Source organism: Homarus americanus, unplaced genomic scaffold (assembly GCF_018991925.1).
Source record: "Homarus americanus isolate GMGI-L3 unplaced genomic scaffold, GMGI_Hamer_2.0 scaffold1024, whole genome shotgun sequence".
Classification (NCBI taxonomy): domain Eukaryota; kingdom Metazoa; phylum Arthropoda; class Malacostraca; order Decapoda; family Nephropidae; genus Homarus; species Homarus americanus.
This window is the reverse complement of record NW_024715228.1, coordinates 10,280,686-10,295,007: the sequence shown is the minus strand read 5'-3', so window position 1 is coordinate 10,295,007 and position 14,322 is coordinate 10,280,686. Positions and strand designations below refer to the sequence as shown.

Genomic DNA, 14,322 nt, shown 5'->3' with positions numbered 1-14,322 from the left:
AACAGTGAATAGAGAATCTGCATTTGTTCTTGCATCCAGCTGTTATGCAATGAAGCAAGAACAGAACTTGTGGATACCATAAACGCAGAAGGTTCCAGTGCTTGTCATTGAGCCAAAATTCCATAAATCAATCACAAGTACAAAAGATTGTCTGAGTTACTTTTTTTGAGTAAGAGTCGTGAACTCTTGGAATAACCTGCCAGAGAGTGTTGTGAAAACAGTGTGAACTCATTTAGTCTAGATTTGACCAACACTAGTGCATGTTCAGCTACAGTACATTCAAGAGCCCACGCATACCCAGAACTTGCCAATGTCAACAGTGCATAATAGACAAATAACAGACTGATCGAACGACTAAGCAAGCCTCTTGGGGGCAGAGGATAATTATGAAAACTGACATAAATTAAAGTACTTGACTAACTAAAAGAAAACAAAATTGGTTTGATTAATGTCCTTTTTCATAAGTGATTGAATGTTGTTCATATGAAAACTTTACTCGTACTGGACTGTACTGTACGAAGTTTCAGTGACCTTGTAGTGGACTCCATCCCCTACAAGGGACAACTGAGCCCCCGCGCGCCTACCAGCCAATCAGCGTACAGCCAGCGGTGCCGGTAGACCTACTCTCCAGCGCAGACGCACACGTAGCAACGCTAGGACCAGAGTGCCGGGTGTGCTTGGCCTCCTCTGCGATTGGCCCTCTCGCTACGCTCACCCCAAATCCTGAACCTCGCAAATTGTATAAATACGGCCATGGCTGGCCAGGGAGACCGGTTCTAAACTTGAACTGACACAATCCGGAGGAGTGGTGACCCGAGGATCACACACCCAACACAGACAAAACCAAATACGTGCGCTATGCGCTAACCAAATAAACGCAGTCTTGTAAAGCCACGGCACTATCTCTCCCACTACAAATCCCTTCCTAACCTCCTCCTCCTCCTTCCTCTGTCATCTTCCCCGCTCTGCCTTTCGCTACCAACGACTTTTTTGGAGCTTCTAAACTTGAACTGAACCAGGGAGACCATTCTACTCTGACCTACAGGACCAGCAAGATCTCTCTCCAGCGCCTCACCACCCAGCTCCCTCAGAGAGCTCCTCGCCCTGCAGGAACTCCTTAGCACTACTCTGTACAACAATATATATATACAGAAAACGCATCGTGAGTTTCTATTCTACCTCATTCCTGAGTGTGAGATATCTACATGTACGTACGTTGTGTGGCCATACAAAGAGATAATAGACATCTAAAGATAATTGACTACTGGCCACAATACAGTACATAGGACAATGACATTATTTGGATATTAAACCAACGATATCTAATATATATAAAAATATCATTTGTGTCTGAAATTCTGGAAAAACCGATACATAAGTTGAATATTACAGGTATGAGCAAAAAATATATGGTAAAGAGCCATGGATTCGGTCATCAACAATAACATTGGCCTCCGTCCCACCTGTGAGCTCTGTCAAGCTTCTCAAGCTTCTGTGTGCACGGTACTAGACCAAGCTTCTGTGTGCACGGTACTAGACCAAGCTTCTGTGAGTACTTATTATAATATGAGTACTATTATAATGTACGTGATAATTATTGATAACTTATTCTGTAATTATTGGGAAGATGGAGGGCCAAGTACAAGTTTTATCAAGGAATTTGAGAATGAATGCAGTAGTTATAGCAATCTTGTATATTTCCTTCATAATTTCAGTGTTTGCCTTTCATACGCTAATGAAACAGAGGGTAATAGGGTAATTTTCATTTACACCGTAACTACTGCATTTAGAGATTTATATAATATATTATGTTACCTTTTCAGCATCACGAATCAGGTGTCGAAAATTGAACAAAAGGATTGATATATTTCATATTACATTAATTTCGAAATGAAGTTGATGAACTGTTGCTTGGCAATATCAGTATTTTCGGTATTATTGCGTTTACACACCGTTCATTCCTACCACTAATCTATTATCATATTCGAATAAGACGTTTTATTATAAGATAATTTTCATCTATTATATTACCGGCGGAAATGTATAATAACTGAGATAGCTTTTCCCAAAAAAAATTCTATTTTCTTCCTTTAACCTCCCACCATTATCGTTTGCCTCTCACCCAACACTGCGTGTCTCGCGTTTCCTTCATAAATCATGACGCGCATGCGTAAACGTACATGTCACGCGGCCAATCAAAAACGTTTTCTCTTTTGGAACCAATTAAAATGATTTTTGAGTTTAATTCATTGTATATTTGGTCCAATCAAAATCGAGTTTTATTTTGGGTCTCTCATATTTTGAAATTCAAGTTCAGTTCCGACCATGGAAGTCTGCGATGGATGTCACTTAAAGTATGGAGCTGATTGCGAGTTTTTTGAAAAAAAAAAAAACACGTAGAAACTATAGCATTTTTTCGATCACATGGTATTCTTCCAACCTCAGTAAAGTGTACTAAGAGCAAGACTGAACGTAAATATCACAAAGACCAACATATGTGGCGTTGTTTAAGAATCCCAGAATGCAACGACGAACAAGAACAAGGCCAATAAGGTAAGAAATAGGTGATTCCATCATATGGTGAGAGTCAGTTAGGTTAGATTAGGTTAGGTTAGGTTTTTGTTTTTCTAGTGTTTTTTTTTTTGTATTTTTTAGTCGCTTAGCCACTTTTTTTTTTCGGAAAACGTCAAACGAAAAAAATCGCAAAAAAACGGCTAAGTGTCGCCCAAAATGAAGGTCATATTCGGTCCAAACACACACAAATACACTAGAAAAATATATTTTTTACTTGCTAAAAGTGAACCGTATTTTCTTTAAACATCATCGATCACTAAAATACAAAATAAGTCAGCTAATCCCAGTCTAAGCTTCCAGTTATCAATTTTATCTCAGAAGTTATCTTAGACGATTTGGTTAGTGGTAAATTGGCTTTGTATTACAATATGAAATGCTGCTATTTTAAAACAGTTTATAGAGAATATAACAGATGGTTCTTATTTATCTTTTAGGCCTTGGTTATTTGTCTGGCTATGGACCTTTACTTTTGCCATTTGTCTGGCATTTGTTCTGATTGATGAAGGCTGATGACGTGGATCCTCAGTTACTTCCAAACCTAACCTAACTTAACATAGATAAAGAATTGTTTTATGCCATAACAGGAATTTGAATATGTAAATAGCTTTTTCTTATGTTTTATATGGTGATTTGAACGAATATGACTTTTATTTCCAGTGTAATACTTATTAATGGACATATGATCTCTTTAACACGAGTAACGACTGATTTCTTTCACAGTGGGTAGGGCATATTCATTAAAATGACCATAAGAAAAACCTATTTCTGTTATCAAATTTATGTTGTGGCATAAAACAAATCTTTGCTCTAACCTAACCTAATCTATCCCCCGGAAATAAAAATTAATTAATCAGTGTTTGTGTGAACTTCTGAAATACTGTACTTAAATCAAATTAAGGTATTATTTGGATCGTGACTATAAACGCCTTAGTTAAGGACGTTCAGGTTACAGGCAAGTCGAAGGGAATGATTGAAACCCGTCTTTTGACGCATTCAATATTTATTGATGTGGTCAAAACCTGCAGAGGAGAAGGCATTCATAATATTACAAGGTGATCCATCTGATACATAATTAGTTAGTCTCACACAATTTTATCTTAATTACAATTTATTAAACATACTGACATAACACAAAGTTCATAACTCTGTTAATCTTAGCTTCGCTTCATTCTGCATTGTCTTATTACTCCAGGTTAGGCAGAAATGAGTAGGCATAATTAGTCAACAATATTTCAGTACCGAGGGGTATGTCATCACTTAGGCTGTACTTACAAGTGAGGGTCAATGCAGATCAGTATGGTGTTCCAAGAGACAACAGTATTGCGTAAATCGTCCCAGCACAAATTCTCGGACAGGAGAAGGCTGGTCTTCCCAGCATCACTAGAGAGGGCGATCTGTCTCATGGAGGGGCGGGCAGCACCGCCACCAGTCTAAGGCAGTCCACTCAGCAGAACCAGGACTTGTCTGTAAACACTCGTACATCTGGCGAGGTCACAGGTCGAAAGATTTAATGGCATCACACGCCAGCACTGTAGCTGAAGCCAGCGGCGATAACAATAACTGTCTGCTGTTTTTAATTTAAAATGGGTTTAAAAATACCTATTTTTCACTGATTTTATTAGGATACCAGTACTGTATATTGTATTATGTTGTGAAAAAAAAATGGCTGAAATCATGTGCTAAACTAACCTAACCTATATCTTAATTTGCCTACATCTGGAAAACTAAGCTTTTTACACAAGAAAATGAATGTAATCAGCATACAAAACTGTCTAAAAAACACCCTTATAATTACTGAACTGCTGACTGTCAGGAGTCCTATATTAGCCCAAATTAATATTTGGAAATAAGTTCTTTTAGGAGGTAGATGATGTGTACATGAATGCAATTGCATTTCCTACTAAGTTTAATGGTGGTGATGGATTATGCACAAGGTTCAGTAGCCGGGAGTGAGAGAGGCTAAGAGAAAGTGGTTCACTAGTACGACTGGCTTGTGTTAGCCTCCACTCACTTCACAACTGTTTTAGTCCTAATAACTTCTTTTGTCTCTTTTAATATTATCTCTTGCATGTCTGTATTAATACACAAATAGCAAGCTAGTATTAACATTATTCTGTGACTAGATAAGAATAAGCCAGCTTAAGCCATAAAACACACTTGGCATCTTTGCCATATAGGAACCTTTTGTATAAACTGTACTGTATTCCAATACCTTAAGAACAATTATTGTTTAAATATGTGTTTATCTTGTGACTGTGTTTGATGTAGTGTGTGATTGTTTAATGTTGTGTGTGTGACTGTGTGTTTTGTATTGTGTGATCGTGTTTTTTTTATGATTTGTGTGGCCATAATGTTTAGTCTACTGAGCATTTGTCTAATAGTGTTTAGTTGATAGAGAGTACACAGGTTGAAGATAATGAAGTGATGGTACAGTAGTGTCATACAGGTGAAGGATGGTGATGGGGTGGTACAGTAGTGTCATACAGGTGAAGGATGGTGATGGGGTGGTACAGTAGTGTCATACAGGTGAAGGATGGTGATGGGGAATTGGAGTGCAGTGGTATCATACAGGTGGAAGGGATGGTGAGATTGGTACAGTGGTGTCACTGGGTGAGGATGGTGATGGAATTGGTGAGGTAGTGTCCTTCTGGGTGAAGGGATGATGATGAGATTGGTACAGTAGTGTCCTTTGGGTGAAGGATGGTGGTGGGGGTGGTACAGTGGTGTCATGCAGGGTGAGAGGATGGTGATGGGGTGGTACATTGGTGTCTCATACAGGTGAAGGATGGTGATGAAGTGGTGCAATAGTGTCATACAGGTGAAGAGTGGTGATGGGGTGGTGTGTAGTGTCAGCACAGGTGAAGGATGGTGATGGGGTGGTACCAGTGGTGTCATACAGGTGAAGGGATGGTGATGAAATTGGTGCAGTAGTGTCATACAGGTGAGAGATGGTGAGTGGGATGGTGGGGAGTGGTGTCATACAGGTGGGAAGGGATGGTGATGAGATTTAGTGCAGTGGTGTCCTTGGGTGGAAGGGATGGTGATGAGTTGGTGCAATAGTGTCATACAGGTGGAGGATGGTGATGGGGTGGGCTGTTAGTGTGTACAATTGAAGGGATGGTGGTGGTACAGTAGTGTCATACAGGTGAAGGGGATGGTGATGGGGTGGTACAGTAGTGTCATACAGGTGGAAGGGATGGTGATGGGGTGAATTGCAGTAGTGTCATACAGGTGAAGGATGGTGGTACGAAGTGGTGTCATACAGGTGAAGGATGGTGATGGGGTGGTACAGTAGTGTCATACCGGTGAAGGATGGTGATGGGGAATGGTACATTATCATACAGGTGAAGGATGAATTGTTGGGGTGGTACAGTAGTGTCATGCGGGTGAAGGGATGGTGATGGGGTTTGTGCAGTAGTGTCATACCAGGTGGAAGGATGGTGGGGTGGTACAGTAGTGTCATACAGGTGAAGGATGGTGGGTGATTGAACAGTGTGTCACAGGTGGAAGGATGGTGAAATTGGTACAGTGGTGTCATACAGGTGGAAGGGATGGAGTGAAGATTGGTGCAGTGGTGTCATACCAGGTGGAGGGATGGTGGGGTGGGTACAGTGGTGTCATACAGGTGAGAGGGATGGTGTTGAGTTGGTGCAGTGAGTGTCATACTGGGTGGAGGATGGTGATGGGGTGGTACAGTGGTGTATGCAGAATTGAAAGGATGGTGGGTAGAGATTGGAACAGTGAGTGTCCTTACCTGGGTGATGGATGGTGTTGAGGGTGGTAGGGGTAAGTGTCATACGGGTGGAGAGTGGTGGAGTGGGGTGGTGCAGTGGTGTCATGCAGGTGAGAGGAGTGGTGTTGAGGGTGGTGCAGTAATTGTCATACAGGTAGAAGGATGGTGTTGAGGTGGTACAGTAGTGTCATACAGGTGAAGGATGGTGTTGAGGTGGAGTAAAGTAGTGTCATACAGGTGGGGAAGGATGGTGATGAAGATTTGCAGTAGTGTCAGCACAGGAGTGAGAGGATGTTGGTACAGTGGTGTCATACCAGGTGAAGGATGGTGTTGAGAGATTGGTACAGTAGTGTGTCCAGCCTGGGTGAAGGATGGTGATGAGGTGGTACCATTGGTGTCATGCAGGTTGAAGGATGGTGTGGGGTGGTGCAGTGGTGTCAGCCACCCAGGTGAGAGGATGGTGATGGGGTGGTGCAGTGAGTGTCATGGGTTTGAAAGGATGGTGTTGGCAGGTGGTGGTGCAGTGGTGTCTGTACAGGTGGAAGGGATGGTGATGGGGTGGTACAGTAGTGTGAAGTACAGGTGAAGGATGGTGATGGGGAATTGGGTACAGTAGTGTCATACAGGTGAAGGATGGTGAGTGGGGGTGGAACAGTAGTGTCAGCTGGAAGGATGGTGTTGAGATTGGTGCAGTAATTGTCATACAGGTGAGGATGGTGATGGGGATGGTACAGTGGTGTCATACAGGTGAAGGATGGTGGTAAGTTGGAACAGTGTGTCATGCAGCTGGAAGGATGGTGATAGAGATTGGAGTACGATAGTCATACGGGTGAGACGGTAGTGGGGTGGTACAGTAGTGTCATGCAGACGGAAGGGATGGTGATGGAAGTTGGAACAGTGGTGTCATACAGGTGATGCGTTGGGTGTTGAAATTGGTACAGTGGTGTCATGCACAGATTGAAGGATGGTGGTGAGGTTGTACAGTGGTGTCATGGGTGAAGGATGGTGTTGGGTGGTAAGTGGTATACATACCTGGGGTGAAGGATGGTGATGAAGTTGGTACAGTGGTGTCATGCAGGTGGAAGGATGTTGGTGCAGTAGTGTCATACTAGTGAAGGATGAATTGTTGAGATGGTACAGTAGTGTCATACAGGTGAAGGATGTTGATGAAATTGGTACAATCGTGTTGTCATACAGGTTGGAAGAATTGAGTGTTGGTGGTACAGTGGTGTCATACAGGTGAGAAGGATGGTGATGAGGTGCTTGGGTACAGTAGTGTCATACTGCTGGGTTGAAGGATGGTGTTGGGGTGGGTACAGTGGTGTCATACAGGTGAAGGGATGGTGATGGGGTGGTACAGTGGTATCCATGCAGATGAAGGGATGGTGATGAAGTTGGTACAGTAATGTCATACGGGTAAAGGATGGTGATGGGGTGGTACAGTAGTGTCCATACAGGTGAAGGATGGTGTTGGGGTGGCACGGTAGTGTCATGCAGGTGAAAGGATGGTGATGAGATGGTACTGACGGTAATTGTCATCTTGAATTAAGGATGTTGGAATGGGTGGTACAGTGTGTCCTTGGGTGAAGGATGTTGGTACAGTAGTGTCCATACAGGTGAAGGATGGTGATGAAATTGGTACAGTAGTGCATCATACAGGAGCTGAGAAGGATGGTGGTACAGTAGTGTCATACAGGTGAAGGATGGTGATGGGGTGGTACAGTAGTGTCCATACGGTGAAGGATGGTGTTGAGAATTGGTTCCAGTAGTGTCATACAGGTGAAGGATGGTGATGGGGTGGAACAGTGAAAGTGTCATACAGGTGATGGATGGTGTTGGGGTGGTACAGTACAGTGTCCCATACAGGTGAGAGGATGTTGGTACAGTGAGAGTGTCCTTACAGGTGAGAGGATGGTGGTACGGTAAGGTATCATACAGGTGAAGGATGGTGTTTAATTGGTACAGTGAGTGTCATACAGGTGAGAGGATGTTTGGTGCAGTAGTGTCTGTGCGGTGAAGGATGGTGGTACAGTGTTGTCATGGTGGAAGGATGGTGGTACAGTATTGTCATACCAAGGTGAGAGGAGGATGAACGGGAATTGGTACAGTGGTGGTGCAGTGGTGTCATACAGGTGGAGGATGATGGTGTTGAGGTGGTACAGTAGTGTCATACAGGTGAAGGATGGTGATGAATTGGTACCCAGTGGTGTCATACAGGTGAAGATGGTGATGAGATTGGAACAGTAGTGTCTAAGCTACAGGTGAAGGATGGGTGATGAGGGTGAAACAGTGGTACCAGCACAGGTGGAAGGATGGTGATGGGGTGGAACAGTAGTGTCATACAGGTGGCGGATGGTGTTGAGGTAGGTACAGTAGTGTCTACATACAGGTGAAGGATGGTGGTACTGGCGTGGTATCTCATACAGTGAAAGGATGATGATGGGGTGGTACGAAGTGGTGTCATACAGGTGAAGGATGGAGATGGGGTGGTACAGTGGTGTCCTTACAGGTGAAGGATGGTGTTGAGTGGTACAGTAGTGTCATACAGAATTAGAAAGGATGAACAGTGGGTGGAACAGTGGTGTCATACAGGTGGCGGATGTCAGGTGTTGAGGGTGGTACAATGGTGTCATACAGGTGAAGGATGGTGTTGAGGTGGGTACAGTTGTGTCATACAGGTGGCAGGGGATGGTGTTGAGGTGGTACAGTGGTGTCATACAGGTGAAGGATGGAGATCAGGGTGGTACAGTAATTAATCATACAGGTGAAGGATGGTGATGGGGAATTGGTACAGTAGTGTCATACAGGTGAAGGGATGGTGAGTGGGTGGAGACAGTAAGGTGTCATACAGGTGAGAGGATGGTGGTACAGTAGTGTCAGCACAGGTGAAGGATGGTGATGGGGTGGTGCAGTAGTGTGTCATACCAGTGGGGATGGGGTGGGGTGGTACAGTGGTGTCATACAGGTAAAGGATGGTGAGGGGTGTTTACAGTGGTGTCATACAGAGTGAAGGATGGGTAGAGACTGATTTGATGGTGTCATACAGGTGACGGATGTGGGTGTTGAGGTGGTACAGTAATTGTCATGCAGGTGAGAGGATGGTGATGAAGTTGGGAACAGTAGTGTCATACAGGTGGGAGGATGGTGGTGGAGATTGGTACAGTGGTGTCTATGCAAGATAGGGATGATGATGAGAGATTGGGTACAGAGTAGTGTCATACGGGTGAAGGATGGTGATGGAATTGGTACAGTAGTGTCATCGGAGTAAGGGGATGATGATGGAATTGGGTACAGTAGTGTCATGCAGGTGAGAAGGATGGGTGATGGGGTGGAACAGTAGTGTCATACAGGTGATGGAATTAAGGTGTTGGTGGTACAGTGATGTCATACAGGTGAAGGATGGTGTTGAGGTGGTACAGTAGTGTCATACAGGTGAAGGATGGTGTTGAGGTGGTACAGTGATATGTAATACAGGTGAAGGATGGTGTTGAGGTGGTAAAGTAGTGTCATACAGGTGAGGATGGTGATGGGGTGGTACAGTAAAGTGTCATTGGGTGAAGGATGTTGGTACAGTAGTGTCATACAGGTGAAGGATGGTGTTGGGGTGGTACAGTGGTGTCATACAGGTGAAGGATGGTGATGAGGGTGGTACAGTGGTGTCATACAGGTTGAAGGGTGTGGTGTTGGGGTGGTACAGTAGTGTCATACAGGTGAAGGATGGTGATGAGGTGGTACAGTAGTGTCATACAGGTTGCAGGATGGTGTTGGGGTGGTACAGTAGTGTCATACAGGTGAAGGATGGTGATGGGGTGGTACAGTAGTGTCATACAGATGAAGGATGGTGATGGGGTGGTACAGTAGTGTCATCACAGGGTAAGGATGGTGATGGGTGGTAGTGAGTGTCATTACAGGTGAGAAGGATGTTGATACAGTAGTGTGTCATACAGGTGAGAAGGATGGTGATGGGGTGGTACAGTAGGTGTCATACAGGTGAAGGATGGTGGTACAGTAGTGTCATACAGGTGGGAAAGGATGGTGATGGGGTGGTGCAGTAGTGTCATGCAGGTGAAGGATGGTGTTGAGGTGGTACAGTGAGCAGTGGTGTCATACAGGTGGGGAGAATTGGTGGGGTGGTGCAGTGGTGTCTATACAGGTGGGAAGGGTTCAGGTGGGTGGTATGGTGTGGTGTCATGCAGGTGGAGGGATGGTGGAGTGGGATTGGTGCAGTGGTGTCTCATGCAGGTGAGAGGATGTTTGGTGCAGTGGTGTCTGGCATACCTGGGTGGAAGAAGGATGGTGTGGGTGGTGCAGTATTAGTGTGCTTCCAGGTGAGAAGGATGGTGATGGGGTGGTTCAGTAGTGTCATACGAATTGAAGAATTGGTGGATGAGAGTTGTTTGTTGTGGTATCATGGGAGATGGGGTGGGTACCCAGTGAGTATCATACAGGTGGAAGGATGGAGTAAATTGGTACAGTAGTGTGTCATACAGGTGATGGATGGTGATGGGTGGTGCAGTAGTGTCATGCAGGTGAAAGGATGGTGAAGTGGGGTGGTGCAGTGGTGTCAGCACAGGTGAAGGATGGAGATGGGGTGGGTACAGTGGTAGTACAGGTGGGGATGGTGATGGGGTGGTGCAATTAGTGTCATACAGGTGGAAGAGGATGGAGTGTTGTTGAAATTGGGTACAGTGGTGTCATACAGGTGGAAGGGATGGTGGAGTGGGGTGGTGCAGTGGTGTCATGGGTGGAAGAGACAGATGGGGTGGTGCAGTGGTGTCATACAGGTGGAAGGGTGGTGATGGGGTGGAGACAGTGGTGTCATGCAGGTGGCGGATAATTGTTGAGGGTGGTACCCAGTGGTGTCATACAATTGAAGGATGGTGTTGAGGTGGTAGTGTCATACGGGTGAGAGGATGGTGGGTGGTGCAGTGGTGTCATGCAGGTGAAGGGATGGGCATTAGGGTGGTACAGTAGTGTGTCTCATACAGGTGAAGGATGGTGATGGGATGGTACAGTAGTGTGTCATACAGGTGGAAAGGATGGTGATGGGGTGTGCAGAGTAGTGTCATACAGGTGAGAGGATGGTGTTGAGGTGGTACAGTGGTGTCATACAGGTGAGAGGTGGTGATGGAGATTGGTACAGTAGTGTCATACAGATAGAAGAGGATGGTGATGGGATGGGGTACAGTGATGTGGGCAGGAGGATGGTGGAGATTGGTGCAGTGGTGTCTCATGCAAATTGGAAGAGACAGGTGATGGGGTGGTACAGTGAGTGTGCACAGGTGGAAGGGATGGTGATGCTGGGATGGTGCAGTAGTGTCATACAGGTGGAAGGAAGGTGGTGATGAGATTGGTGCAGTGGTGTCTCATACAGGTGAAGGGGATGGTGATGGGATGGTACAGTAGTGTCATACAGGTGAAGGGTGATGGGAGTTGGTGCAGTGGTGTCTTTTGGGTGAAGGATGATGGGATGGTACAGTGGTGTCATACAGGTGTGAAGGTGGTGTGGGGTGTGAATTGCAGTGAGTATGTACAGTGAGAGGATGGTGGGATGTACAGTGGTGTCACATGCACAGGTGTGAAGGATGGTGATGGGGTGGTGCATTGGTGTCATACAGGTGAAGGGATGGTATTTGGGTGTTTGGTAGTGTCATACAGGAAGGATGGTGGTGCAGTAGTGTCTCATGCAATTGAAGAGGATGGTGTGTTGAGGTGAATTTGCAGTAGTATATACAGGTGAAGGATGGTGTTGAGAATTGATTTTTAGTGGTGTCATACAGGTGATGGGGTGAGTACAGTAGTGTCCTTACCAGGTGAAGGATGGTGTTGGGGTGGTGTGAGTGTCTAGCCACAGGTGAAGGATGGTGATGAAGTTGGTGCAGTGGTGTGTCTACTGGGTGAAGGATGGTGGTGCAGTACAGTGTCTCATACAGATGGGGAAGGATGGTGTTGAGGGTGGTGCAGTGGTGTCATGCAGATTGAGAGGAGGTTGGTGTTGAGGGTGGCAGTGGGTGCACCTTGGGTGAGGATGGTGTTGAGGGTGGTACAGTGGTGTCTGTACAGGTGGGATGGTGATGGGGTTGACAGGTAGTGTAGCACGTTGTGGATGGGTGTTGAGGAATTTTGTTTTGGTAGGTATGCTTCTGGGTGAAGGATGGTGATGGGGTGGTGCAGTGGTGTCATACCAGATAAAGGAAGGATGGTGATGGGGATGGTGCACGTTAAGTGTCATGCAGGTGGGAGGATGGGTAGATGCAGAGATTCTAAGACAGTGAGTGTGTCATACAGGTGACGGATGGTGATGGGGTGTGGTGCAATTGGTGTCATACAGGTGGAAGGATGGTGATGGGGAATTGGTGCAGTGATGAGTGTCATACAGGTGAAGGATGGTGATGGGGTGGTACATTGGTGTCCTTTGAGTGAAGGATGGAATCAGAATTGGTACAGTGGTGTCTTGTACAGGTGGGAAGGGGTGGTGTTGAGTTGGTACAGTGGGTGTGTCATGCAGGTGTGGTGGTGTTGCAGTGGTGTCATACAGGTGGGAAGGATGGTGGGTGAAGTTTGTTTGGTAGTGTCATACAGGTGGAAGGATGGTGATGGGGTTGGGTGCAGTGGTCTGCACAGGGGTGGGGATGATTAAGTTGGTGCAGTGGTGTGCAGTGGGATGGGGTGGTGTCATACAGGGTGAGAGGATGGTGGGGTTGTACAGGTGGAAGGATGGTGATGGGGGTGTGGTGTCATGCAGGGTGGGGATGGTGTTCAGGTGGTACAGTAGTGTCATTCAGGTGGAAAGGATGGGTAATTTTAGTGGTATCTTAGGTGGGATGGTAAGATGCAGTGGTGTCTCATGGTGAAGGATGGTGGTACAGTGGTGTCATACAGAATTGAAGGATGGTGTTGCAAGTGGTGTCATACAGGTGGGATGGTGTGCGTTGGTAAATGGCTGGGGTGAAGGTGGTGGGTAAGTTGGTGCAGTGGTGTCTTGGGGTGGAGAGGATGGTGGATGGGGATTTGGTGCAGTGGTGTCATACAGGTGGGAAGGATGGTGGGTGGGATTGGATCCAGTGGTGTCTCTGTGGGTGAAACGTGCTGGTGGAATTGGTGCAGTGGTGTGTCATGCAGGTCGGAGAGACAGTGTTGGAGTTGCAGAGTGATGGTGTGTCATCCTTGGGGTGGAGGCATGGTGGGGATTGGTGCAGTGGTGTCATCTGGGTGGGATGGGTGTTTAATTAAGTGTGTGGGGATGGTGAACAAGTTGGTTTGTTGGTGTCTGGGTGAAAGAGAATGGTGGGTGGTGGTGCAATGTGGTATACAGTGGAAGGATGGTGGTGGGGTGGTGCACAGTGAAGTGTAAGCACAGGTGGAAAGGGATGGTGATGGGTGGTACAGTGGTGTCTCATGCAGGTGAAGGATGGTGGTGGTAAAGGTGTCATACAGGGTGGAAGGGATGGTGATGGGGTGGAGTGTAGTGTCATGCAGGTGAAGGATGTGGTGGGGTGGGGTGGTGCAGTGGTACCATGCAGGTGAGGGATGGGTGGTGGGGGTGGTGCAGTGTCGGTGTCATGGGTGGAAGGGATGGTGATGGGGATGGTGCAGTGGTGTCATACCACAGGTGAGAGGATGGTGGTGAGATTGGTGCAGTAGTGTCACATACCTGGGTGGGGATGGTGGGGTGGTGCAGTGTCATGCAGGTGAGAGGATGGTGGTGCAGTGATGAGTGTCTGTACAGCAGGTGAAGGATGGTGGGGTGGTGCAGTGGTGGTGTCATTCAGGTGGGAAGGATGGTGGAGTGCAGTGGTGTCTCACAGATTGAAGGATGGTGATTAAGTTGGTACAGGGGTGTTTATACAGGTGAGATGATGGTGGTAGAGTTGGTACAGTGGTGTCATTCTGGGTGGGAGGATGAACAGAGATTGGTGCAGGTAGTATACAGATTGAGGGATGTGGTGGTGGGGTGAACGTTGCGAAGGTGGTGTCTCATTCAGGTGAGAGGATGGTGTTGAGGTGGTGCAGTG

General features: G+C 46.2%; 1 protein-coding gene across 3 annotated transcripts in view; it reads left to right on the top strand.

Moving 5' to 3' along the window:
* Positions 1–1,442: 1,442 nt before the first annotated feature.
* The window catches only part of LOC121856740 (AKT-interacting protein-like), a 192,504-nt gene continuing 179,624 nt past the window's right edge, over positions 1,443–14,322 (top strand). For 2 of the 3 annotated variants that reach the window (XM_042352447.1, XM_042352462.1), the window contains exon 1: positions 1,443–1,548. The gene's annotated coding sequence lies outside the window, so the exon portion shown is untranslated. The other variant, XM_042352478.1, reaches the window with a different exon arrangement.